General features: G+C 37.8%; 1 long non-coding RNA gene across 1 annotated transcript; it reads left to right on the forward strand.

Annotated features, from left to right (window-relative positions):
* Positions 1-1,589: 1,589 nt before the first annotated feature.
* Positions 1,590-13,159, forward strand: LOC130640697 (uncharacterized). Its single transcript, XR_008982380.1, has 3 exons — positions 1,590-2,202; positions 9,106-9,714; positions 12,558-13,159. It is a non-coding gene; the product is annotated as an uncharacterized LOC130640697 (long non-coding RNA).
* Positions 13,160-25,819: the final 12,660 nt, after the last annotated feature.

Consider the following 25,819-nt stretch of genomic DNA (forward strand, 5'->3'; position numbering starts at 1 on the left):
TAAACTCATTTACCGAACTATTTTTTAAATTATTTTTCAACCACTAAAACGCATGAGACTCGTAGTTTTCCAGAAAGTTTTCATTCTTGATGAGACGCTTAATAAAAGGAGTTTAATCGCCGGCAAACGAAGACCCGCCATTTCCCGTAAACCCAGGACTCGGCCCGTATAGTCAAAAGTATACAAAGAAAGTACCCAGGGAGTAAACTCATTTCCCGAACGATTTTTTAAAATATTTTTTCACCACTAAAACGCATGAGACTTGTAGTTTTCAGAAATGTTTTCATTTTTGATAAGACGCTTAATGAAAGTGGTTTAACCGCCGGCAAACAAAAACCCGCCATTTCCCGTAAAGCCCGGACTCGGCCCGTATAGTCGGATGTATACAAAGAAAGTACCCAGGGAGTAAAATCATTTCCCGAACGATTTTTTAAATTATTTTTTTCACCAATAAAACGCATGAGACTTGTAGTTTTCAAAAATGTTTTCATTTTTGTTGAGACGCTTAATGAAAGAGGTTTAATCGCCGGCAAACGAGAACCCGCGACTTCCCGTAAATCCCGGGCTTGGCCCGTATAGTCGAATGTATACAAAGAAAGTACCCTGTGAGTAAACTCATTTCCAGAACGATTGTTTAAATTATTTTTCCACCACTAAAACGCATAAGACTTGTAGTTTACAAAATTTTTTTAATTTTTGATGAGACACTGAATAAAAGAAGTTTAATCGCCGGCAAACGAAAACCCGCCATCCCGTAAACCCTGGACTCGGCCCGTATAGTCGAATGTATACAAAGAAAGTACCCAGGGAGTAAAATCAATTCCCGAACGATTTTTTAAATTATTTTTTTCACCACTAAAACGCATGAGACTTAAAGTTTTCAAAAATGTTTTCATTTTTGATGAGACGCTGAATAAAAGAAGTTTAGTCGCCGGCAAACGAAAACCCGCGATTTCCCGTAAATCCCGGGCTTGGCCAGTATAGTCGAATGTATACAAAGAAAGTACCCTGTGAGTAAACTCATTTACTGAACGATTTTTTAAATTATTTTTCCACCACTAAAACGCATAAGACTTGTAGTTTTTAAAAATGTTTTCATTTTTGATGAGACCCTGAATAAAAGAAGTTTAATCGCCGGCAAACGAAAACCCGCGATTTCCCGTAAATCCCGGGCTTGGCCCGTATAGTCGAATGTATACATAGAAAGTACCCAGGGAGTAAACTCATTTACCGAACGATTTTTTAAATTATTTTTCCACCACTAAAACGCATGAGACTTGTAGTTTTCCAGAAAGTTTTCATTCTTGATGAGACGCTTAATAAAAGGAGTTTAATCGCCGGCAAACGAAGACCCGCCATTTCCCGTAAACCCAAGACTCGGCCCGTATAGTCAAAAGTATACAAAGAAAGTACCCAGGGAGTAAACTCATTTCCCGAACGATTTTTTAAAATATTTTTTCACCACTAAAACACATGAGACTTGTAGTTTTTAGAAATGTTTTCATTTTTGATAAGACGCTTAATGAAAGTGGTTTAATCGCCGGCAAACGAAAACCTGCGATTTCCCGTAAATCCCGGGTTTGGCCCGTATAGTCGAATGTATACAAAGAAAGTACCCTGTGAGTAAACTCATTTTCAAACCGATTTTTTAAATTATCTTTTCACCACTAAAACGCATGAGACTTGTAGTTTTCAAAAATGTTTTCATTTTTGATGAGACGCTGAATAAAAGAAGTTTAATCGCCGGCAAACGAAAACCCGCCATTTCCCGCAAACCCCGGACTCGGCCCGTATAGTCGGATGTATACAAAGAAAGTACCCAGGGAGTAAAATCATTTCCTGAACGAGTTTTTAAATTATTTTTTTCACCACTAAAACGCATGAGACTTGTAGTTTTCAAAAATGTTTTCATTTTTGATGAGACGCTTAATGAAAGAGGTTTAATCGCCGGCAAACGAGAATCCGCGACTTCCCGTAAATCCCGGGCTTGGCGCGTATAGTCGAATGTATACAAAGAAAGTACCCTGTGAGTAAACTCATTTCCAGAACGATTGTTTAAATTATTTTTCCACCACTAAAACGCATAAGACTAGTAGTTTACAAAAATTTTTTCATTTTTGATGAGACGCTGAATAAAAGAAGTTTAATCGCCGGCAAACGAAAACCCGCCATTTCCCGTAAATCCCGGGCTTGGCCCGTATAGTCGAATGTATACAAAGAAAGTACCCTGTGAGTAAACTCATTTACCGAACGTTTTTTTAAATTATTTTTCCACCACTAAAACGCATGAGACTTGTAGTTTTCAAAAAGGTTTTCATTCTTGATGAGACGCATAATGTAAGGGGTTTAATCGCCGGCAAACGAAAACCCACGATTTCCCGTAAATCCCGGGCTTGGCCCGTATAGTCGAATGTATACAAAGAAAGTACCCTGTGAGTAAACTCATTTCCAGAACGATTTTTTAAATTATATTTTCACTACTAAAACGCATAAGACTTGTAGTTTTTAAAAATGTTTTCACCTTTGATGAGACCATGAATAAAAGAAGTTTAATCGCCGGCAAACGAAAACCCGCGATTTCCCGTAAATCCCGGGCTTGGCCCGTATAGTCGAATGTATACAAAGAAAGTACCCTGTGCGTAAACTCATTTCCAGAACGATTTTTTAAATTATATTTTCACTACTAAAACGCATAAGACTTGTAGTTTTTAAAAATGTTTTCATTTTTGATGAGACCCTGAATAAAAGAAGTTTAATCGCCGGCAAACGAAAACCCGCGATTTCCCGTAAATCCCGGGCTTGGCCCGTATAGTCGAATGTATACAAAGAAAATACCCTGTGAGTAAACTCATTTACCGAACGATTTTTTAAATTATTTTTTCACCACTAAAACGCATAAGACTTGTAGTTTTCAAAATAGTTTTTATTCTTGATGAGACGCTTAATGAAAGGGGTTTAATCGCCGGCAAACGAAAACCCACGATTTCCCGTAAATCCTGGGCTTGGCCCGTATAGTCGAATGTATACAAAGAAAGTACCCTGTGAGTAAACTCATTTCCAGAACGATTTTTTAAATTATTTTTTCACCACTAAAACGCATGAGACTTGTAGTTTTCAAAAAAGTTTTTATTCTTGATGAGACACTTAATAAAAGGAGTTTAATCGCCGGCAAACGAAGACCCGCCATTTCCCGTAAACCCAGGACTCGGCCCGTATAGTCAAAAGTATAGAAAGAAAGTACCCAGGGAGTAAACTCATTTTCAAACCGATTTTTTAAATTATTTTTTCACTACTAAAACGCATAAGACTTGTAGTTTTCAAAAATGTTTTCATTTTTGATGAGACCCTGAATAAAAGAAGTTTAATCGCCGGCAAACGAAAACCCGCGATTTCCCGTAAATCCCGGGCTTGGCCCGTATAGTCGAATGTAAACATAGAAAGTACCCAGGGAGTAAACTCATTTACCGAACTATTTTTTAAATTATTTTTCAACCACTAAAACGCATGAGACTCGTAGTTTTCCAGAAAGTTTTCATTCTTGATGAGACGCTTAATAAAAGGAGTTTAATCGCCGGCAAACGAAGACCCGCCATTTCCCGTAAACCCAGGACTCGGCCCGTATAGTCAAAAGTATACAAAGAAAGTACCCAGGGAGTAAACTCATTTCCCGAACGATTTTTTAAAATATTTTTTCACCACTAAAACGCATGAGACTTGTAGTTTTCAGAAATGTTTTCATTTTTGATAAGACGCTTAATGAAAGTGGTTTAATCGCCGGCAAACGAAAACCCGCGATTTCCCGTAAATCCCGGGTTTGGCCCGTATAGTCGAATGTATACAAAGAAAGTACCCTGTGAGTAAACTCATTTCCAAATCGATTTTTTAAATTATCTTTTCACCACTAAAACGCATGAGACTTGTAGTTTTCAAAAATGTTTTCATTTTTGATGAGACGCTGAATAAAAGAAGTTTAATCGCCGGCAAACAAAAACCCGCCATTTCCCGTAAACCCCGGACTCGGCCCGTATAGTCGGATGTATACAAAGAAAGTACCCAGGGAGTAAAATCATTTCCCGAACGATTTTTTATATTATTTTTTTCACCACTACAACGCATGAGACTTGTAGTTTTCAAAAATGTTTTCATTTTTGATGAGACTCTTAATGAAAGAAGTTTAATCGCCGGCAAACAAGAACCCGCGACTTCCCGTAAATCCCGGGCTTGGCCCGTATAGTCGAATGTATACAAAGAAAGTACCCTGTGAGTAAACTCATTTCCAGAACGATTGTTTAAATTATTTTTCCACCACTAAAACGCATAAGACTTGTAGTTTACAAAATTTTTTTAATTTTTGATGAGACACTGAATAAAAGAAGTTTAATCGCCGGCAAACGAAAACCCGCCATCCCGTAAACCCTGGACTCGGCTCGTATAGTCGAATGTATACAAAGAAAGTACCCAGGGAGTAAAATCAATTCCCGAACGATTTTTTAAATTATTTTTTTCACCACTAAAACGCATGAGACTTGTAGTTTTCAAAAATGTTTTCATTTTTGATGAGACGCTGAATAAAAGAAGTTTAGTCGCCGGCAAACGAAAACCCGCGATTTCCCGTAAATCCCGGGCTTGGCCCGTATAGTCGAATGTATACAAAGAAAGTACCCTGTGAGTAAACTCATTTACCGAGCGATTTTTTAAATTATTTTTCCACCACTAAAACGCATAAGACTTGTAGTTTTTAAAAATGTTTTCATTTTTGATGAGACCCTGAATAAAAGAAGTTTAATCGCCGGCAAACGAAAACCCGCGATTTCCCGTAAATCCCGGGCTTGGCCCGTATAGTCGAATGTATACATATAAAGTACCCAGGGAGTAAACTCATTTACCGAACGATTTTTTAAATTATTTTTCCACCACTAAAACGCATGAGACTTGTAGTTTTCCAGAAAGTTTTCATTCTTGATGAGACGCTTAATAAAAGGAGTTTAATCGCCGGCAAACGAAGACCCGCCATTTCCCGTAAACCCAGGACTCGGCCCGTATAGTCAAAAGTATACAAAGAAAGTACCCAGGGAGTAAACTCATTTCCCGAACGATTTTTTAAAATATTTTTTCACCACTAAAACGCATGAGACTTGTAGTTTTCAGAAATGTTTTCATTTTTGATAAGACGCTTAATGAAAGTGGTTTAATCGCCGGCAAACGAAAACCCGCGATTTCCCGTAAATCCCGGGTTTGGCCCGTATAGTCGAATATATACAAAGAAAGTACCCTGTGAGTAAACTCATTTTCAAACCGATTTTTTAAATTATTTTTTCACTACTAAAACGCATAAGACTTGTAGTTTTCAAAAATGTTTTCATTTTTGATGAGACCCTGAATAAAAGAAGTTTAATCGCCGGCAAACGAAAACCCGCGATTTCCCGTAAATCCCGGGCTTGGCCCGTATAGTCGAATGTAAACATAGAAAGTACCCAGGGAGTAAACTCATTTACCAAACTATTTTTTAAATTATTTTTCAACCACTAAAACGCATGAGACTCGTAGTTTTCCAGAAAGTTTTCATTCTTGATGAGACGCTTAATAAAAGGAGTTTAATCGCCGGCAAACGAAGACCCGCCATTTCCCGTAAACCCAGGACTCGGCCCGTATAGTCAAAAGTATACAAAGAAAGTACCCAGGGAGTAAACTCATTTCCCGAACGATTTTTTAAAATATTTTTTCACCACTAAAACGCATGAGACTTGTAGTTTTCAGAAATGTTTTCATTTTTGATAAGACGCTTAATGAAAGTGGTTTAATCGCCGGCAAACGAAAACCCGCGATTTCCCGTAAATCCCGGGTTTGGCCCGTATAGTCGAATGTATACAAAGAAAGTACCCTGTGAGTAAACTCATTTCCAAATCGATTTTTTAAATTATCTTTTCACCACTAAAACGCATGAGACTTGTAGTTTTCAAAAATGTTTTCATTTTTGATGAGACGCTGAATAAAAGAAGTTTAATCGCCGGCAAACAAAAACCCGCCATTTCCCGTAAACCCCGGACTCGGCCCGTATAGTAGGATGTATACAAAGAAAGTACCCAGGGAGTAAAATCATTTCCCGAACGATTTTTTATATTATTTTTTTCACCACTACAACGCATGAGACTTGTAGTTTTCAAAAATGTTTTCATTTTTGATGAGACGCTTAATGAAAGAAGTTTAATCGCCGGCAAACAAGAACCCGCGACTTCCCGTAAATCCCGGGCTTGGCCCGTATAGTCGAATGTATACAAAGAAAGTACCCTGTGAGTAAACTCATTTCCAGAACGATTGTTTAAATTATTTTTCCACCACTAAAACGCATAAGACTTGTAGTTTACAAAATTTTTTTAATTTTTGATGAGACACTGAATAAAAGAAGTTTAATCGCCGGCAAACGAAAACCCGCCATCCCGTAAACCCTGGACTCGGCTCGTATAGTCGAATGTATACAAAGAAAGTACCCAGGGAGTAAAATCAATTCCCGAACGATTTTTTAAATTATTTTTTTCACCACTAAAACGCATGAGACTTGTAGTTTTCAAAAATGTTTTCATTTTTGATGAGACGCTGAATAAAAGAAGTTTAGTCGCCGGCAAACGAAAACCCGCGATTTCCCGTAAATCCCGGGCTTGGCCCGTATAGTCGAATGTATACAAAGAAAGTACCCTGTGAGTAAACTCATTTACCGAGCGATTTTTTAAATTATTTTTCCACCACTAAAACGCATAAGACTTGTAGTTTTTAAAAATGTTTTCATTTTTGATGAGACCCTGAATAAAAGAAGTTTAATCGCCGGCAAACGAAAACCCGCGATTTCCCGTAAATCCCGGGCTTGGCCCGTATAGTCGAATGTATACATATAAAGTACCCAGGGAGTAAACTCATTTACCGAACGATTTTTTAAATTATTTTTCCACCACTAAAACGCATGAGACTTGTAGTTTTCCAGAAAGTTTTCATTCTTGATGAGACGCTTAATAAAAGGAGTTTAATCGCCGGCAAACGAAGACCCGCCATTTCCCGTAAACCCAGGACTCGGCCCGTATAGTCAAAAGTATACAAAGAAAGTACCCAGGGAGTAAACTCATTTCCCGAACGATTTTTTAAAATATTTTTTCACCACTAAAACGCATGAGACTTGTAGTTTTCAGAAATGTTTTCATTTTTGATAAGACGCTTAATGAAAGTGGTTTAATCGCCGGCAAACGAAAACCCGCGATTTCCCGTAAATCCCGGGTTTGGCCCGTATAGTCGAATATATACAAAGAAAGTACCCTGTGAGTAAACTCATTTTCAAACCGATTTTTTAAATTATTTTTTCACTACTAAAACGCATAAGACTTGTAGTTTTCAAAAATGTTTTCATTTTTGATGAGACCCTGAATAAAAGAAGTTTAATCGCCGGCAAACGAAAACCCGCGATTTCCCGTAAATCCCGGGCTTGGCCCGTATAGTCGAATGTAAACATAGAAAGTACCCAGGGAGTAAACTCATTTACCAAACTATTTTTTAAATTATTTTTCAACCACTAAAACGCATGAGACTCGTAGTTTTCCAGAAAGTTTTCATTCTTGATGAGACGCTTAATAAAAGGAGTTTAATCGCCGGCAAACGAAGACCCGCCATTTCCCGTAAACCCAGGACTCGGCCCGTATAGTCAAAAGTATACAAAGAAAGTACCCAGGGAGTAAACTCATTTCCCGAACGATTTTTTAAAATATTTTTTCACCACTAAAACGCATGAGACTTGTAGTTTTCAGAAATGTTTTCATTTTTGATAAGACGCTTAATGAAAGTGGTTTAACCGCCGGCAAACAAAAACCCGCCATTTCCCGTAAAGCCCGGACTCGGCCCGTATAGTCGGATGTATACAAAGAAAGTACCCAGGGAGTAAAATCATTTCCCGAACGATTTTTTAAATTATTTTTTTCACCAATAAAACGCATGAGACTTGTAGTTTTCAAAAATGTTTTCATTTTTGTTGAGACGCTTAATGAAAGAGGTTTAATCGCCGGCAAACGAGAACCCGCGACTTCCCGTAAATCCCGGGCTTGGCCCGTATAGTCGAATGTATACAAAGAAAGTACCCTGTGAGTAAACTCATTTCCAGAACGATTGTTTAAATTATTTTTCCACCACTAAAACGCATAAGACTTGTAGTTTACAAAATTTTTTTAATTTTTGATGAGACACTGAATAAAAGAAGTTTAATCGCCGGCAAACGAAAACCCGCCATCCCGTAAACCCTGGACTCGGCCCGTATAGTCGAATGTATACAAAGAAAGTACCCAGGGAGTAAAATCAATTCCCGAACGATTTTTTAAATTATTTTTTTCACCACTAAAACGCATGAGACTTAAAGTTTTCAAAAATGTTTTCATTTTTGATGAGACGCTGAATAAAAGAAGTTTAGTCGCCGGCAAACGAAAACCCGCGATTTCCCGTAAATCCCGGGCTTGGCCAGTATAGTCGAATGTATACAAAGAAAGTACCCTGTGAGTAAACTCATTTACTGAACGATTTTTTAAATTATTTTTCCACCACTAAAACGCATAAGACTTGTAGTTTTTAAAAATGTTTTCATTTTTGATGAGACCCTGAATAAAAGAAGTTTAATCGCCGGCAAACGAAAACCCGCGATTTCCCGTAAATCCCGGGCTTGGCACGTATAGTCGAATGTATACATAGAAAGTACCCAGGGAGTAAACTCATTTACCGAACGATTTTTTAAATTATTTTTCCACCACTAAAACGCATGAGACTTGTAGTTTTCCAGAAAGTTTTCATTCTTGATGAGACGCTTAATAAAAGGAGTTTAATCGCCGGCAAACGAAGACCCGCCATTTCCCGTAAACCCAGGACTCGGCCCGTATAGTCAAAAGTATACAAAGAAAGTACCCAGGGAGTAAACTCATTTCCCGAACGATTTTTTAAAATATTTTTTCACCACTAAAACGCATGAGACTTGTAGTTTTTAGAAATGTTTTCATTTTTGATAAGACGCTTAATGAAAGTGGTTTAATCGCCGGCAAACGAAAACCTGCGATTTCCCGTAAATCCCGGGTTTGGCCCGTATAGTCGAATGTATACAAAGAAAGTACCCTGTGAGTAAACTCATTTTCAAACCGATTTTTTAAATTATCTTTTCACCACTAAAACGCATGAGACTTGTAGTTTTCAAAAATGTTTTCATTTTTGATGAGACGCTGAATAAAAGAAGTTTAATCGCCGGCAAACGAAAACCCGCCATTTCCCGCAAACCCCGGACTCGGCCCGTATAGTCGGATGTATACAAAGAAAGTACCCAGGGAGTAAAATCATTTCCTGAACGAGTTTTTAAATTATTTTTTTCACCACTAAAACGCATGAGACTTGTAGTTTTCAAAAATGTTTTCATTTTTGATGAGACGCTTAATGAAAGAGGTTTAATCGCCGGCAAACGAGAATCCGCGACTTCCCGTAAATCCCGGGCTTGGCGCGTATAGTCGAATGTATACAAAGAAAGTACCCTGTGAGTAAACTCATTTCCAGAACGATTGTTTAAATTATTTTTCCACCACTAAAACGCATAAGACTAGTAGTTTACAAAAATTTTTTCATTTTTGATGAGACGCTGAATAAAAGAAGTTTAATCGCCGGCAAACGAAAACCCGCCATTTCCCGTAAATCCCGGGCTTGGCCCGTATAGTCGAATGTATACAAAGAAAGTACCCTGTGAGTAAACTCATTTACCGAACGTTTTTTTAAATTATTTTTCCACCACTAAAACGCATGAGACTTGTAGTTTTCAAAAAGGTTTTCATTCTTGATGAGACGCATAATGTAAGGGGTTTAATCGCCGGCAAACGAAAACCCACGATTTCCCGTAAATCCCGGGCTTGGCCCGTATAGTCGAATGTATACAAAGAAAGTACCCTGTGAGTAAACTCATTTCCAGAACGATTTTTTAAATTATATTTTCACTACTAAAACGCATAAGACTTGTAGTTTTTAAAAATGTTTTCACCTTTGATGAGACCATGAATAAAAGAAGTTTAATCGCCGGCAAACGAAAACCCGCGATTTCCCGTAAATCCCGGGCTTGGCCCGTATAGTCGAATGTATACAAAGAAAGTACCCTGTGCGTAAACTCATTTCCAGAACGATTTTTTAAATTATATTTTCACTACTAAAACGCATAAGACTTGTAGTTTTTAAAAATGTTTTCATTTTTGATGAGACCCTGAATAAAAGAAGTTTAATCGCCGGCAAACGAAAACCCGCGATTTCCCGTAAATCCCGGGCTTGGCCCGTATAGTCGAATGTATACAAAGAAAATACCCTGTGAGTAAACTCATTTACCGAACGATTTTTTAAATTATTTTTTCACTACTAAAACACATAAGACTTGTAGTTTTCAAAATAGTTTTTATTCTTGATGAGACGCTTAATGAAAGGGGTTTAATCGCCGGCAAACGAAAACCCACGATTTCCCGTAAATCCTGGGCTTGGCCCGTATAGTCGAATGTATACAAAGAAAGTACCCTGTGAGTAAACTCATTTCCAGAACGATTTTTTAAATTATTTTTTCACCACTAAAACGCATGAGACTTGTAGTTTTCAAAAAAGTTTTTATTCTTGATGAGACACTTAATAAAAGGAGTTTAATCGCCGGCAAACGAAGACCCGCCATTTCCCGTAAACCCAGGACTCGGCCCGTATAGTCAAAAGTATAGAAAGAAAGTACCCAGGGAGTAAACTCATTTTCAAACCGATTTTTTAAATTATTTTTTCACTACTAAAACGCATAAGACTTGTAGTTTTCAAAAATGTTTTCATTTTTGATGAGACCCTGAATAAAAGAAGTTTAATCGCCGGCAAACGAAAACCCGCGATTTCCCGTAAATCCCGGGTTTGGCCCGTATAGTCGAATGTAAACATAGAAAGTACCCAGGGAGTAAACTCATTTACCGAACTATTTTTTAAATTATTTTTCAACCACTAAAACGCATGAGACTCGTAGTTTTCCAGAAAGTTTTCATTCTTGATGAGACGCTTAATAAAAGGAGTTTAATCGCCGGCAAACGAAGACCCGCCATTTCCCGTAAACCCAGGACTCGGCCCGTATAGTCAAAAGTATACAAAGAAAGTACCCAGGGCGTAAACTCATTTCCCGAACGATTTTTTAAAATATTTTTTCACCACTAAAACGCATGAGACTTGTAGTTTTCAGAAATGTTTTCATTTTTGATAAGACGCTTAATGAAAGTGGTTTAACCGCCGGCAAACAAAAACCCGCCATTTCCCGTAAACCCCGGACTCGGCCCGTATAGTCGGATGTATACAAAGAAAGTACCCAGGGAGTAAAATCATTTCCCGAACGATTTTTTAAATTATTTTTTTCACCAATAAAACGCATGAGACTTGTAGTTTTCAAAAATGTTTTCATTTTTGTTGAGACGCTTAATGAAAGAGGTTTAATCGCCGGCAAACGAGAACCCGCGACTTCCCGTAAATCCCGGGCTTGGCCCGTATAGTCGAATGTATACAAAGAAAGTACCCTGTGAGTAAATTCAATTCCAGAACGATTGTTTAAATTATTTTTCCACCACTAAAACGCATAAGACTTGTAGTTTACAAAATTTTTTTAATTTTTGATGAGACACTGAATAAAAGAAGTTTAATCGCCGGCAAACGAAAACCCGCCATCCCGTAAACCCTGGACTCGGCCCGTATAGTCGAATGTATACAAAGAAAGTACCCAGGGAGTAAAATCAATTCCCGAACGATTTTTTAAATTATTTTTTTCACCACTAAAACGCATGAGACTTAAAGTTTTCAAAAATGTTTTCATTTTTAATGAGACGCTGAATAAAAGAAGTTTAGTCGCCGGCAAACGAAAACCCGCGATTTCCCGTAAATCCCGGGCTTGGCCAGTATAGTCGAATGTATACAAAGAAAGTACCCTGTGAGTAAACTCATTTACCGAACGATTTTTTAAATTATTTTTCCACCACTAAAACGCATAAGACTTGTAGTTTTTAAAAATGTTTTCATTTTTGATGAGACCCTGAATAAAAGAAGTTTAATCGCCGGCAAACGAAAACCCGCGATTTCCCGTAAATCCCGGGCTTGGCCCGTATAGTCGAATGTATACATAGAAAGTACCCAGGGAGTAAACTCATTTACCGAACGATTTTTTAAATTATTTTTCCACCACTAAAACGCATGAGACTTGTAGTTTTCCAGAAAGTTTTCATTCTTGATGAGACGCTTAATAAAAGGAGTTTAATCGCCGGCAAACGAAGACCCGCCATTTCCCGTAAACCCAGGACTCGGCCCGTATAGTCAAAAGTATACAAAGAAAGTACCCAGGGAGTAAACTCATTTCCCGAACGATTTTTTAAAATATTTTTTCACCACTAAAACGCATGAGACTTGTAGTTTTTAGAAATGTTTTCATTTTTGATAAGACGCTTAATGAAAGTGGTTTAATCGCCGGCAAACGAAAACCTGCGATTTCCCGTAAATCCCGGGTTTGGCCCGTATAGTCGAATGTATACCAAGAAAGTACCCTGTGAGTAAACTCATTTTCAAACCGATTTTTTAAATTATCTTTTCACCACTAAAACGCATGAGACTTGTAGTTTTCAAAAATGTTTTCATTTTTGATGAGACGCTGAATAAAAGAAGTTTAATCGCCGGCAAACGAAAACCCGCCATTTCCCGCAAACCCCGGACTCGGCCCGTATAGTCGGATGTATACAAAGAAAGTACCCAGGGAGTAAAATCATTTCCTGAACGAGTTTTTAAATTATTTTTTTCACCACTAAAACGCATGAGACTTGTAGTTTTCAAAAATGTTTTCATTTTTGATGAGACGCTTAATGAAAGAGGTTTAATCGCCGGCAAACGAGAATCCGCGACTTCCCGTAAATCCCGGGCTTGGCGCGTATAGTCGAATGTATACAAAGAAAGTACCCTGTGAGTAAACTCATTTCCAGAACGATTGTTTAAATTATTTTTCCACCACTAAAACGCATAAGACTAGTAGTTTACAAAAATTTTTTCATTTTTGATGAGACGCTGAATAAAAGAAGTTTAATCGCCGGCAAACGAAAACCCGCCATTTCCCGTAAATCCCGGGCTTGGCCCGTATAGTCGAATGTATACAAAGAAAGTACCCTGTGAGTAAACTCATTTACCGAACGTTTTTTTAAATTATTTTTCCACCACTAAAACGCATGAGACTTGTAGTTTTCAAAAAGGTTTTCATTCTTGATGAGACGCATAATGTAAGGGGTTTAATCGCCGGCAAACGAAAACCCACGATTTCCCGTAAATCCCGGGCTTGGCCCGTATAGTCGAATGTATACAAAGAAAGTACCCTGTGAGTAAACTCATTTCCAGAACGATTTTTTAAATTATATTTTCACTACTAAAACGCATAAGACTTGTAGTTTTTAAAAATGTTTTCATCTTTGATGAGACCATGAATAAAAGAAGTTTAATCGCCGGCAAACGAAAACCCGCGATTTCCCGTAAATCCCGGGCTTGGCCCGTATAGTCGAATGTATACAAAGAAAGTACCCTGTGCGTAAACTCATTTCCAGAACGATTTTTTAAATTACATTTTCACTACTAAAACGCATAAGACTTGTAGTTTTTAAAAATGTTTTCATTTTTAATGAGACCCTGAATAAAAGAAGTTTAATCGCCGGCAAACGAAAACCCGCGATTTCCCGTAAATCCCGGGCTTGGCCCGTATAGTCGAATGTATACAAAGAAAATACCCTGTGAGTAAACTCATTTACCGAACGATTTTTTAAATTATTTTTTCACTACTAAAACGCATAAGACTTGTAGTTTTCAAAATAGTTTTTATTCTTGATGAGACGCTTAATGAAAGGGGTTTAATCGCCGGCAAACGAAAACCCACGATTTCCCGTAAATCCTGGGCTTGGCCCGTATAGTCGAATGTATACAAAGAAAGTACCCTGTGAGTAAACTCATTTCCAGAACGATTTTTTAAATTATTTTTTCACCACTAAAACGCATGAGACTTGTAGTTTTCAAAAAAGTTTTTATTCTTGATGAGACACTTAATAAAAGGAGTTTAATCGCCGGCAAACGAAGACCCGCCATTTCCCGTAAACCCAGGACTCGGCCCGTATAGTTAAAAGTATAGAAAGAAAGTACCCAGGGAGTAAACTCATTTCCCGAACGATTTTTTATATTATTTTTCCACCACTAAAACGCATGAGACTTGTAGTTTTCAAAAAAGTTTTCATTCTTGATGAGACGCTTAATAAAAGGGGTTTAATCGCCGGCAAACGAAAACCCACGATTTCCCGTAAATCCCGGGCTTGGCCCGTATAGTCGAATGTATATAAAGAAAGTACCCAGGGAGTAAACTCATTTACCGAACGATTTTTTAAATTTTTTTTCCACCACTAAAACGCATGAGACTTCTAGTTTTCAAAAAAGTTTTCATTCTTGATGAGACGCTTAATGAAAGGGGTTTAATCGCCGGCAAACGAAAACCCACGATTTCCCGTAAATCCCGGGCTTGGCCCGTATAGTCGAATGTATACAAAGAAAGTACCCTGTGAGTAAACTCATTTCCAGAACGATTTTTTAAATTATTTTTTCACTACTAAAACGCATAAGACTTGTAGTTTTCAAAAATGTTTTCATTTTCGATGAGACCCTGAATAAAAAAAGTTTAATCGCCGGCAAACAAAAACCCACGATTTCCCGTAAATCCCGGGCTTGGCCCGTATAGTCGAATGTATACAAAGAAAGTACCCTGTGAGTAAACTCATTTCCAGAACGATTTTTTAAATTATTTTTTCACCACTAAAACGCATGAGACTTGTAGTTTTCAAAAAAGTTTTCATTCTTGATGAGACGCTTAATAAAAGGAGTTTAATCGCCGGCAAACGAAGACCCGCCATTTCCCGTAAACCCAGGACTCGGCCCGTATAGTCAAAAGTATAGAAAGAAAGTACCCAGGGAGTAAACTCATTTCCCGAACGATTTTTTATATTATTTTTCCACCACTAAAACGCATGAGACTTGTAGTTTTCAAAAAAGTTTTCATTCTTGATGAGACGCTTAATAAAAGGGGTTTAATCGCCGGCAAACGAAAACCCACGAATTCCCGTAAATCCCGGGCTTGGCCCGTATAGTCGAATGTATACAAAGAAAGTACCCAGGGAGTAAACTCATTTACCGAACGATTTTTTAAATTATTTTTCCACCACTAAAACGCATGAGACTTGTAGTTTTCAAAAAAGTTTTCATTCTTGATGAGACGCTTAATGAAAGGGGTTTAATCGCCGGCAAACGAAAACCCACGATTTCCCGTAAATCCCGGGCTTGGCCCGTATAGTCGAATGTATACAAAGAAAGTACCCTGTGAGTAAACTCATTTCCAGAACGATTTTTTAAATTATTTTTTCACCACTAAAACGCATGAGACTTGTAGTTTTCAAAAAAGTTTTTATTCTTGATGAGACACTTAATAAAAGGAGTTTAATCGCCGGCAAACGAAGACCCGCCATTTCCCGTAAACCCAGGACTCGGCCCGTATAGTTAAAAGTATAGAAAGAAAGTACCCAGGGAGTAAACTCATTTCCCGAACGATTTTTTATATTATTTTTCCACCACTAAAACGCATGAGACTTGTAGTTTTCAAAAAAGTTTTCATTCTTGATGAGACGCTTAATAAAAGGGGTTTAATCGCCGGCAAACGAAAACCCACGATTTCCCGTAAATCCCGGGCTTGGCCCGTATAGTCGAATGTATATAAAGAAAGTACCCAGGGAGTAAACTCATTTACCGAACGATTTTTTAAATTTTTTTTCCACCACTAAAACGCATGAGACTTCTAGTTTTCAAAAAAGTTTTCATTCTTGATGAGACGCTTAATGAAAGGGGTTTAATCGCCGGCAAACGAAAACCCACGATTTCCCGTAAATCCCGGGCTTGGCCCGTATAGTCGAATGTATACAAAGAAAGTACCCTGTGAGTAAACTCATTTCCAGAACGATTTTTTAAATTATTTTTTCACTACTAAAACGCATAAGACTTGTAGTTTTCAAAAATGTTTTCATTTTCGATGAGACCCTGAATAAAAAAAGTTTAATCGCCGGCAAACAAAAACCCACGATTTCCCGTAAATCCCGGGCTTGGCCCGTATAGTCGAATGTATACAAAGAAAGTACCCTGTGAGTAAACTCATTTCCAGAACGATTTTTTAAATTATTTTTTCACCACTAAAACGCATGAGACTTGTAGTTTTCAAAAAAGTTTTCATTCTTGATGAGACGCTTAATAAAAGGAGTTTAATCGCCGGCAAACGAAGACCCGCCATTTCCCGTAAACCCAGGACTCGGCCCGTATAGTCAAAAGTATAGAAAGAAAGTACCCAGGGAGTAAACTCATTTCCCGAACGATTTTTTATATTATTTTTCCACCACTAAAACGCATGAGACTTGTAGTTTTCAAAAAAGTTTTCATTCTTGATGAGACGCTTAATAAAAGGGGTTTAATCGCCGGCAAACGAAAACCCACGAATTCCCGTAAATCCCGGGCTTGGCCCGTATAGTCGAATGTATACAAAGAAAGTACCCAGGGAGTAAACTCATTTACCGAACGATTTTTTAAATTATTTTTCCACCACTAAAACGCATGAGACTTGTAGTTTTCAAAAAAGTTTTCATTCTTGATGAGACGCTTAATGAAAGGGGTTTAATCGCCGGCAAACGAAAACCCACGATTTCCCGTAAATCCCGGGCTTGGCCCGTATAGTCGAATGTATACAAAGAAAGTACCCTGTGAGTAAACTCATTTCCAGAACGATTTTTTAAATTATTTTTTCACTACTAAAACGCATAAGACTTGTAGTTTGCAAAAATGTTTTCATTTTCGATGAGACCCTGAATAAAAAAAGTTTAATCGCCGGCAAACGAAAACCCGCGATTTCCCGTAAATCCCGGGCTTGGCCCGTATAGTCGAATGTATACAAAGAAAGTACCCTGTGAGTAAACTCATTTACCGAACGATTTTTTAAATTATTTTTTCACTACTAAAACGCATAAGACTTGTAGTTTTCAAAAATGTTTTCATTTTTGATGAGACCCTGAATAAAAGAAGTTTAATCGCCGGCAAACGAAAACCCGCGATTTCCCATCAATCCCGGGCTTGGCCCGTATAGTCGAATGTATACATAGAAAGTACCCAGGGAGTAAACTCATTTACCGAACGATTTTTTAAATTATTTTTCCACCACTAAAACGCATGAGACTTGTAGTTTTCAAAAATGTTTTCATTTTTGATGAGACCCTGAATAAAAAAATTTAATCGGTGGCAAACGAAAACCCGCGATTTCCCATAAATCCCGGGCTTGGCCCGTATAGTCGAATGTATACATAGAAAGTACCCAGGGAGTAAACTCATTTACCGAACGATTTTTTAAATTATTTTTCCACCACTAAAACGCATGAGACTTGTAGTTTTCAAAAAAATTTTCATTCTTGATGAGACGCTTAATAAAAGGAGTTTAATCGCCGGCAAACGAAGACCCGCCATTTCCCGTAAACCCAGGACTCGGCCCGTATAGTCAAAAGTATACAAAGAAAGTACCCAGGGAGTAAACTCATTTCCCGAACGATTTTTTAAAATATTTTTTCACCACTAAAACGCATGAGACTTGTAGTTTTCAGAAATGTTTTCATTTTTGATAAGACGCTTAATGAAAGTGGTTTAATCGCTGGCAAACGAAAACCCGCGATTTCCCGTAAATCCCGGGTTTGGCCCGTATAGTCGAATGTATACAAAGAACGTACCCTGTGAGTAAACTCATTTCCAAAACGAATTTTTAAATTATCTTTTCACCACTAAAACGCATGAGACTTGTAGTTTTCAAAAATGTTTTCATTTTTAATGAGACACTGAGTAAAAGAAGTTTAATCGCCGGCAAACGAAAACCCGTCATTTCCCGTAAACCCCGGACTCGGCCCGTATAGTCGGATGTATACAAAGAAAGTACCCAGGGAGTAAAATCATTTCCCGAACGATTTTTTAAATTATTTTTTTCACCACTAAAACGCATGAGACTTGTAGTTTTCAAAAATGTTTTCATTTTTGATGAGACGCTTAATGAAAGAGGTTTAATCGCTGGCAAACGAGAAACCGCGACTTCCCGTAAATCCCGGGCTTGGCCCGTATAGTCGAATGTATACAAAGAAAGTACCCTGTGAGTAAAATCATTTCCAGAACGATTGTTTAAATTATTTTTCCACCACTAAAACGCATAAGACTTGTAGTTTACAAAAATTTTTTCATTTTTGATGAGACGCTGAATAAAAGAAGTTTAATCGCCGGCAAACGAAAACCCGTTATTTCCCGTAAACCCCGGACTCGGCCCGTATAGTCAAATGTATACAAAGAAAGTACCCAGGGAGTAAAATCATTTCCCGAACGATTTTTTAAATTATTTTTCCACCACTAAAACGCATCAGACTTGTAGTTTTCAAAAAAGTTTTCATTCTTGATGAGACGCTTAATAAAAGGAGTTTAATCGCCGGCAAACGAAGACCCGCCATTTCCCGTAAACCCAGGACTCGGCCCGTATACTCAAAAGTATACAAAGAAAGTACCCAGGGAGTAAACTCATTTCCCGAACGATTTTTTAAAATATTTTTTCACCACTAAAACCCATGAGACTTGTAGTTTTCAGAAATGTTTTCATTTTTGATAAGACGCTTAATGAAAGTGGTTTAATCGCCGGCAAACGAAAACCCGCGATTTCCCGTAAATCCCGGGTTTGGCCCGTATAATCGAATGTATACAAAGAAAAGACCCTGTGAGTAAACTCATTTCCAAAACGAATTTTAAATTATCTTTTCACCACTAAAACGCATGAGACTTGTAGTTTTCAAAAATGTTTTCATTTTTGATGAGACGCTGAATAAAAGAAGTTTAATCGCCGGCAAACGAAAACCCGTCATTTCCCGTAAACCCCGGACTCGGCCCGTATTGTCGGATGTATACAAAGAAAGTACCCAGGGAGTAAAATCATTTCCCGAACGATTTTTTAAATTATTTTTTTCACCACTAAAACGCATGAGACTTGTAGTTTTCAAAAATGTTTTCATTTTTGATGAGACGCTTAATGAAAGAGGTTTAATCGCTGTTAAACGAGAACCCGCGACTTCCCGTAAATCCCGGGCTTGGCCCGTATAGTCGAATGTATACAAAGAAAGTACCCTGTGAGTAAACTCATTTCCAGAACGATTGTTTAAATTATTTTTCCACCACTAAAACGCATAAGACTTGTAGTTTACAAAAATTTTTTCATTTTTGATGAGACGCTGAATAAAAGAAGTTTAATCGCCGGCAAACGAAAACCCGCCATTTCCCGTAAACCCCGGACTCGGCCCGTATAGTCGAATGTATACAAAGAAAGTACCCAGGGAGTAAAATCATTTCCCGAACGATTTTTTAAATTATTTTTTTCACCACTAAAATGCATGAGACTTGTAGTTTTCAAAAATGTTTTCATTTTTGATGAGACGCTGAATAAAAGAAGTTTAATCGCCGGCAAACGAAAACCCGCGATTTCCCGTAAATCCCGGGCTTGGCCCGTATAGTCGAATGTATACAAAGAAAGTACCCTGTGAGTAAACTCATTTCCAGAACGATTTTTTAAATTAGTTTTTCACCACTAAAACGCATAAGACTTTTAGTTTTCAAAAATGTCTTCATTTTTGATGAGACGCTGAATAAAAGAAGTTTAATCGCTGGCAAACGAAAACCCGCGATTTCCCGTAAACCCAGGACTCGGCCCGTATAGTCGGACGTATACAAAGAAAGTACCCAGGGAGTAAACTGATTTCCCGAACGATTTTTCAAATTATTTCAGCACCATTACAACAAATGAGACTTGTAGTTTTCAAAAATGTTTTCTTTTTTAATGAGAAGATTAATGAAACAGGTTTAATCACCGGCAAACGAAAACCCGCGATTTCCCGTAAATCCCGGGCTTGGCCCGTATAGTCGAATGTATACAAAGAAAGTACCCAGGGAGTAAACTCATTTCCCGAACGATTTTTTAAATTATTTTTTTCACCACTAAAACGCATGAGACTTGTAGTTTTCAAAAGTGTTTTCATTTTTGATGAGACGCTGAATAAAAGATGTTTAATCGCCGGCAAACGAAAACCCGCGATTTCCCGTAAATCCGGGGCTTGGCCCGTATAGTCGAATGTATACAAAGAAAGTACCCAGGGAGTAAACTCATTTACCAAACGATTTTTCAAATTATTTTGTCACCACTAAAACGCATGAGACTTGTAGTTTTCAAAAGTGTTGTCATTTTAGATGAGATGCTGAATAAAAGAAGTTTAATCGCTGGCAAACGAAAACCCGCGATTTCCCGTAAACCCAGGACTCGGCCCGTATAGTCGGATGTATACAAAGAAAGTACCCAGGGAGTAAACTGATTTCCCGAACGATTTTTCAAATTATTTCAGCACCACTACAACAAATGAGACTTGTAGTTTTCAAAAATGTTTTCTTTTTTAATGAGAAGATTAATGAAACAGGTTTAATCGCCGGCAAACGAAAACCCGCGATTTCCCGTAAATCCCGGGCTGGGCCCGTATAGTCGAATGTATACAAAGAAAGTACCCAGGGAGTAAACTCATTTCCCAAACGATTTTTTAAATTATTATTTCACCACTAAAGCCCATGAGACTTGTAGTTTTTAAAAATGTTTTCATTTTTGATGAGACGCTGAATAAAAGGAGTTTAATCGCCGGCAAACGAAGACCCGCCATTTCCCGTAAACCCAGGACTCGGCCCGTATAGTCGGATGTATACAAAGAAAGTACCCAGGGAGTAAACTCATTTCCCGAACGATTTTTTAAAATATTTTTTTCACCACTAAAACGCATGAGACTTGTAGTTTTCAAAAATGTTTTCATTTTTGATGAGACGCTTAATGAAAGAGGTTTAATCGCCGGCAAACGAGAACCCGCGACTTCCCGTAAATCCCGGGCTTGGCCCGTATAGTCGAATGTATACAAAGAAAGTACCCTGTGAGTAAACTCATTTCCAGAACGATTGTTTAAATTATTTTTTTCACCACTAAAACGCATGAGTCTTGTAGTTTTCAAAAATGTTTTCATTTTTGATGAGACGCTGAATAAAAGAAGTTTAATCGCCGGCAAACGAAAACCCGCCATTTCCCGTAAACCCCGAACTCGGCCCGTACAGTCGAATGTATACAAGGAAAGTACGCAGGGAGTAAAATCATTTCCCGAACGATTTTTTAAATTATTTTTTTCACCACTAAAACGCATGAGTCTTGTAGTTTTCAAAAATGTTTTCATTTTTGATGAGACGCTGAATAAAAGAAGTTTAATCGCCGTCAAACGAAAACCCGCGATTTCCCGTAAATCCCGGGCTTTGCCCGTATAGTCAAAAGTATACAAAGAAAGTACCCAGGGAGTAAACTTATTCACCAAACGATTTTTCAAATTATTTTGTCACCACTAAAACGCATGAGACTTGTAGTTTTCAAAAGTGTTTTCATTTCTGATGAGACGCTGAATAAAAGAAGTTTAATCCCTGGCAAACGAAAACCCGCGATTTCCCGTAAAACCCGGGCTTGGCCCGTATAGTTGTATGTATCTAAAGAAAGTACCCAGTGAGTAAACTGATTTCCCGAATGATTTTTCAAATTATTTCTGCACCACTAGAACAAATGAGACTTGTAGTTTTCAAAAATGTTTTCATTTTTAATGAGAAGATTAATGAAAGAGGTTTAATCGCCGGCAAACGAAAACCCGCGATTTCCCGTAAATCCCGGGCTTAGCCCGTATAGTCGAATGTATACAAAGAAAGTACCCAGGGAGTAAACTCATTTCCCGAACGATTTTTTCAATTATTTTTTTCACCACTAAAACGCATGAGACTTGTAGTTTTCGAAAATGTTTTCATTTTTGATGAGACGCTTAATGAAAGAGGTTTAATCGCCGGCAAACGAAAACCCGCGATTTCCCGTAAATCCCAGGCTTGGCCCGTATAGTCGAATGTATACAAAGAAAGTACCCTGTGAGTAAACTCATTTCCAGAACGATTGTTTAAATTATTTTTCCACCACTAAAACGCATAAGACTTGTAGTTTACAAAACTTTTTTCATTTTTGATGAGACGCTGAATAAAAGAAGTTTAATCGCCGGCAAACTAAAACCCGCCATTTCCCGTAAACCCCGGACTCGACCCGTATAGTGGAATGTATACAAAGAAAGTACCCTGTGAGTAAACTCATTTCCAGAACGATTGTTTAAATTATTTTTCCACCACTAAAACGCATGAGACTTGTAGTTTTCAAAAATGTTTTCATTTTTGATGAGACGCTGAATAAAAGAAGTTTAATCGCCGGCAAACTAAAACCCGCCATTTCCCGTAAACCCCGGACTCGACCCGTAGAGTGGAATGTATACAAAGAAAGTACCCAGGGAGTAAAATCATTTCCCGAACGATTTTTTAAAGTATTTTTTTCACCACTAAAACGCATGAGACTTGTAGTTTTCAAAAATGTTTTCATTTTTGATGAGACGATAAATAAAAGAAGTTTAATCGCCGTCAAACGAAAACCTGCGATTTCCCGTAAATCCCGGGCTTGGCCCGTATAGTCAAAAGTATACAAAGAAAGTACCCAGGGAGTAAACTCCTTTACCAAACGATTTTTCAAACTATTTTGTCACCACTAAAACGCATGAGACTTGTAGTTTTCAAAAGTGTTTTCATTTTTGATGAGACGCTGAATAAAAGAAGTTTAGTCGCTGGCAAACGAAAACCCGCGATTTTCCGTAAAACCCGGGCTTGGCCCGTATAGTTGTATGTATCTAAAGAAAGTACCCAGGGAGTAAACTGATTTCCCGAACGATTTTCAATTTATTTCTGCACCACTAGAACAAATGAGACTTGTAGTTTTCAAAAATGTTTTCATTTTTAATGAGAAGATTAATGAAAGAGGTTTAATCGCCGGCAAACGAAAACCTGCGATTTCCCGTAAATCCCGGGCTTGGCCCGTATAGTCGAATGTATACAAAGAAAGTACCCAGGGAGTAAACTCATTTCCCAAGCGATTTTTTAAATTATTATTTCACCACTAAAGCCCATGAGACTTGTAGTTTTTAAAAATGTTTTCATTTTTGATGAGACGCTGAATAAAAGGAGTTTAATCGCCAGCAAACGAAGACCCGCCATTTCCCGTAAACCCAGGACTCGGCCCGTATAGTCAAAAATATACAAAGAAAGTACCCAGGGAGTAAACTCATTTCCCGAACGATTTTTTAAAGTATTTTTTCACCACTAAAACGCATGAGACTTGTAGTTTTCAGAAATGTTTTCATTTTTGATAAGACAATTAATGAAAGTGGTTTAATCGCCGGCAAACGAAAACCCGCGATTTCCCGTAAATCCCGGGTTTGGCCCGTATAGTCGAATGTATACAAAGAAAGTACCCATTGAGTAAACTCATTTCCAAAACGATTTTTTAAATTATCTTTTCACCACTAAAACGCATGAGACTTGTAGTTTTCAAAAATCTTTTCATTTTTAATGAGACGCTGAATAAAAGAAGTTTAATCGCCGTCAAACGAAAACCCGCGATTTCCCGTAAATCCCGGGCTTTGCCCGTATAGTCAAAAGTATACAAAGAAAGTACCCAGGGAGTAAACTTATTTACCAAACGATTTTTCAAATTATTTTGTCACCACTTAAACGCATGAGACTTGTAGTTTTCAAAAGTGTTTTCATTTCTGATGAGACGCTGAATAAAAGAAGTTTAATCCCTGGCAAACGAAAACCCGCGATTTCCCGTAAAACCCGGGCTTGGCCCGTATAGTTGTATGTATCTAAAGAAAGTACCCAGGGAGTAAACTGATTTCCCGAATGATTTTTCAAATTATTTCTGCACCACTAGAACAAATGAGACTTGTAGTTTTCAAAAATGTTTTCAGTTTTTAATGAGAAGATTAATAAAAGAGGTTTAATCGCCGGCAAACGAAAACCCGCGATTTCCCGTAAATCCCGGGCTTAGCCCGTATAGTCGAATGTATACAAAGAAAGTACCCAGGGAGTAAACTCATTTCCCGAACGATTTATTCAATTATTTTTTTCACCACTAAAACGCATGAGACTTGTAGTTTTCGAAAATGTTTTCATTTTTGATGAGACGCTTAATGAAAGAGGTTTAATCGCCGGCAAACGAAAACCCGCGATTTCCCGTAAAACCCGGGCTTGGCCCGTATAGTTGTATGTATCTAAAGAAAGTACCCAGGGAGTAAACTGATTTCCCGAATGATTTTTCAAATTATTTCTGCACCACTAGAACAAATGAGACTTGTAGTTTTTAAAAATGTTTTCATTTTTAATGAGAAGATTAATGAAAGAGGTTTAATCGCCGGCAAACGAAAACCCGCGATTTCCCGTAAATCCCGGGCTTAGCCCGTATAATCGAATGTATACAAAGAAAGTACCCAGGGAGTAAACTCATTTCCCGAACGATTTTTTCAATTATTTTTTTCACCACTAAAACGCATGAGACTTGTAGTTTTCGAAAATGTTTTCATTTTTGATGAGACGCTTAATGAAAGAGGTTTAATCGCCGGCAAGCGAAAACCCGCGATTTCCCGTAAATCCCGGGCTTGGCCCGTATAGTCGAATGTATACAAAGAAAGTACCCTGTGAGTAAACTCATTTCCAGAACGATTGTTTAAATTATTTTTCCACCACTAAAACGCATAAGACTTGTAGTTTACAAAACTTTTTTCATTTTTGATGAGACGCTGAATAAAAGAAGTTTAATCGCCGGCAAACTAAAACCCGCCATTTCCCGTAAACCCCGGACTCGACCCGTATAGTGGAATGTATACAAAGAAAGTACCCAGGGAGTAAAATCATTTCCCGAACGATTTTTTAAAGTATTTTTTTCACCACTAAAACGCATGAGACTTGTAGTTTTCAAAAATGTTTTCATTTTTGATGAGACGATAAATAAAAGAAGTTTATTCGCCGTCAAACGAAAACCTGCGATTTCCCGTAAATCCCGGGCTTGGCCCGTATAGTCAAAAATATACAAAGAAAGTACCCAGGGAGTAAACTCATTTCCCGAACGATTTTTTAAAATATTTTTTCACCACTAAAACGCATGAGACTTGTAGTTTTCAGAAATGTTTTCATTTTTGATAAGACAATTAATGAAAGTGGTTTAATCGCCGGCAAACGAAAACCCGCGATTTCCCGTAAATCCCGGGTTTGGCCCGTATAGTCGAATGTATACAAAGAAAGTACCCATTGAGTAAACTCATTTCCAAAACGATTTTTTAAATTATCTTTTCACCACTAAAACGCATGAGACTTGTAGTTTTCAAAAATCTTTTCATTTTTGATGAGACGCTGAATAAAAGAAGTTTAATCGCCGTCAAACGAAAACCCGCGATTTCCCGTAAATCCCGGGCTTTGCCCGTATAGTCAAAAGTATACAAAGAAAGTACCCAGGGAGTAAACTTATTTACCAAACGATTTTTCAAATTATTTTGTCACCACTTACACGCATGAGACTTGTAGTTTTCAAAAGTGTTTTCATTTCTGATGAGACGCTGAATAAAAGAAGTTTAATCCCTGGCAAACGAAAACCCGCGATTTCCCGTAAAACCCGGGCTTGGCCCGTATAGTTGTATGTATCTAAAGAAAGTACCCAGGGAGTAAACTGATTTCCCGAATGATTTTT

Source organism: Hydractinia symbiolongicarpus, chromosome 4 (assembly GCF_029227915.1).
Source record: "Hydractinia symbiolongicarpus strain clone_291-10 chromosome 4, HSymV2.1, whole genome shotgun sequence".
Lineage (NCBI taxonomy): Eukaryota > Metazoa > Cnidaria > Hydrozoa > Anthoathecata > Hydractiniidae > Hydractinia > Hydractinia symbiolongicarpus.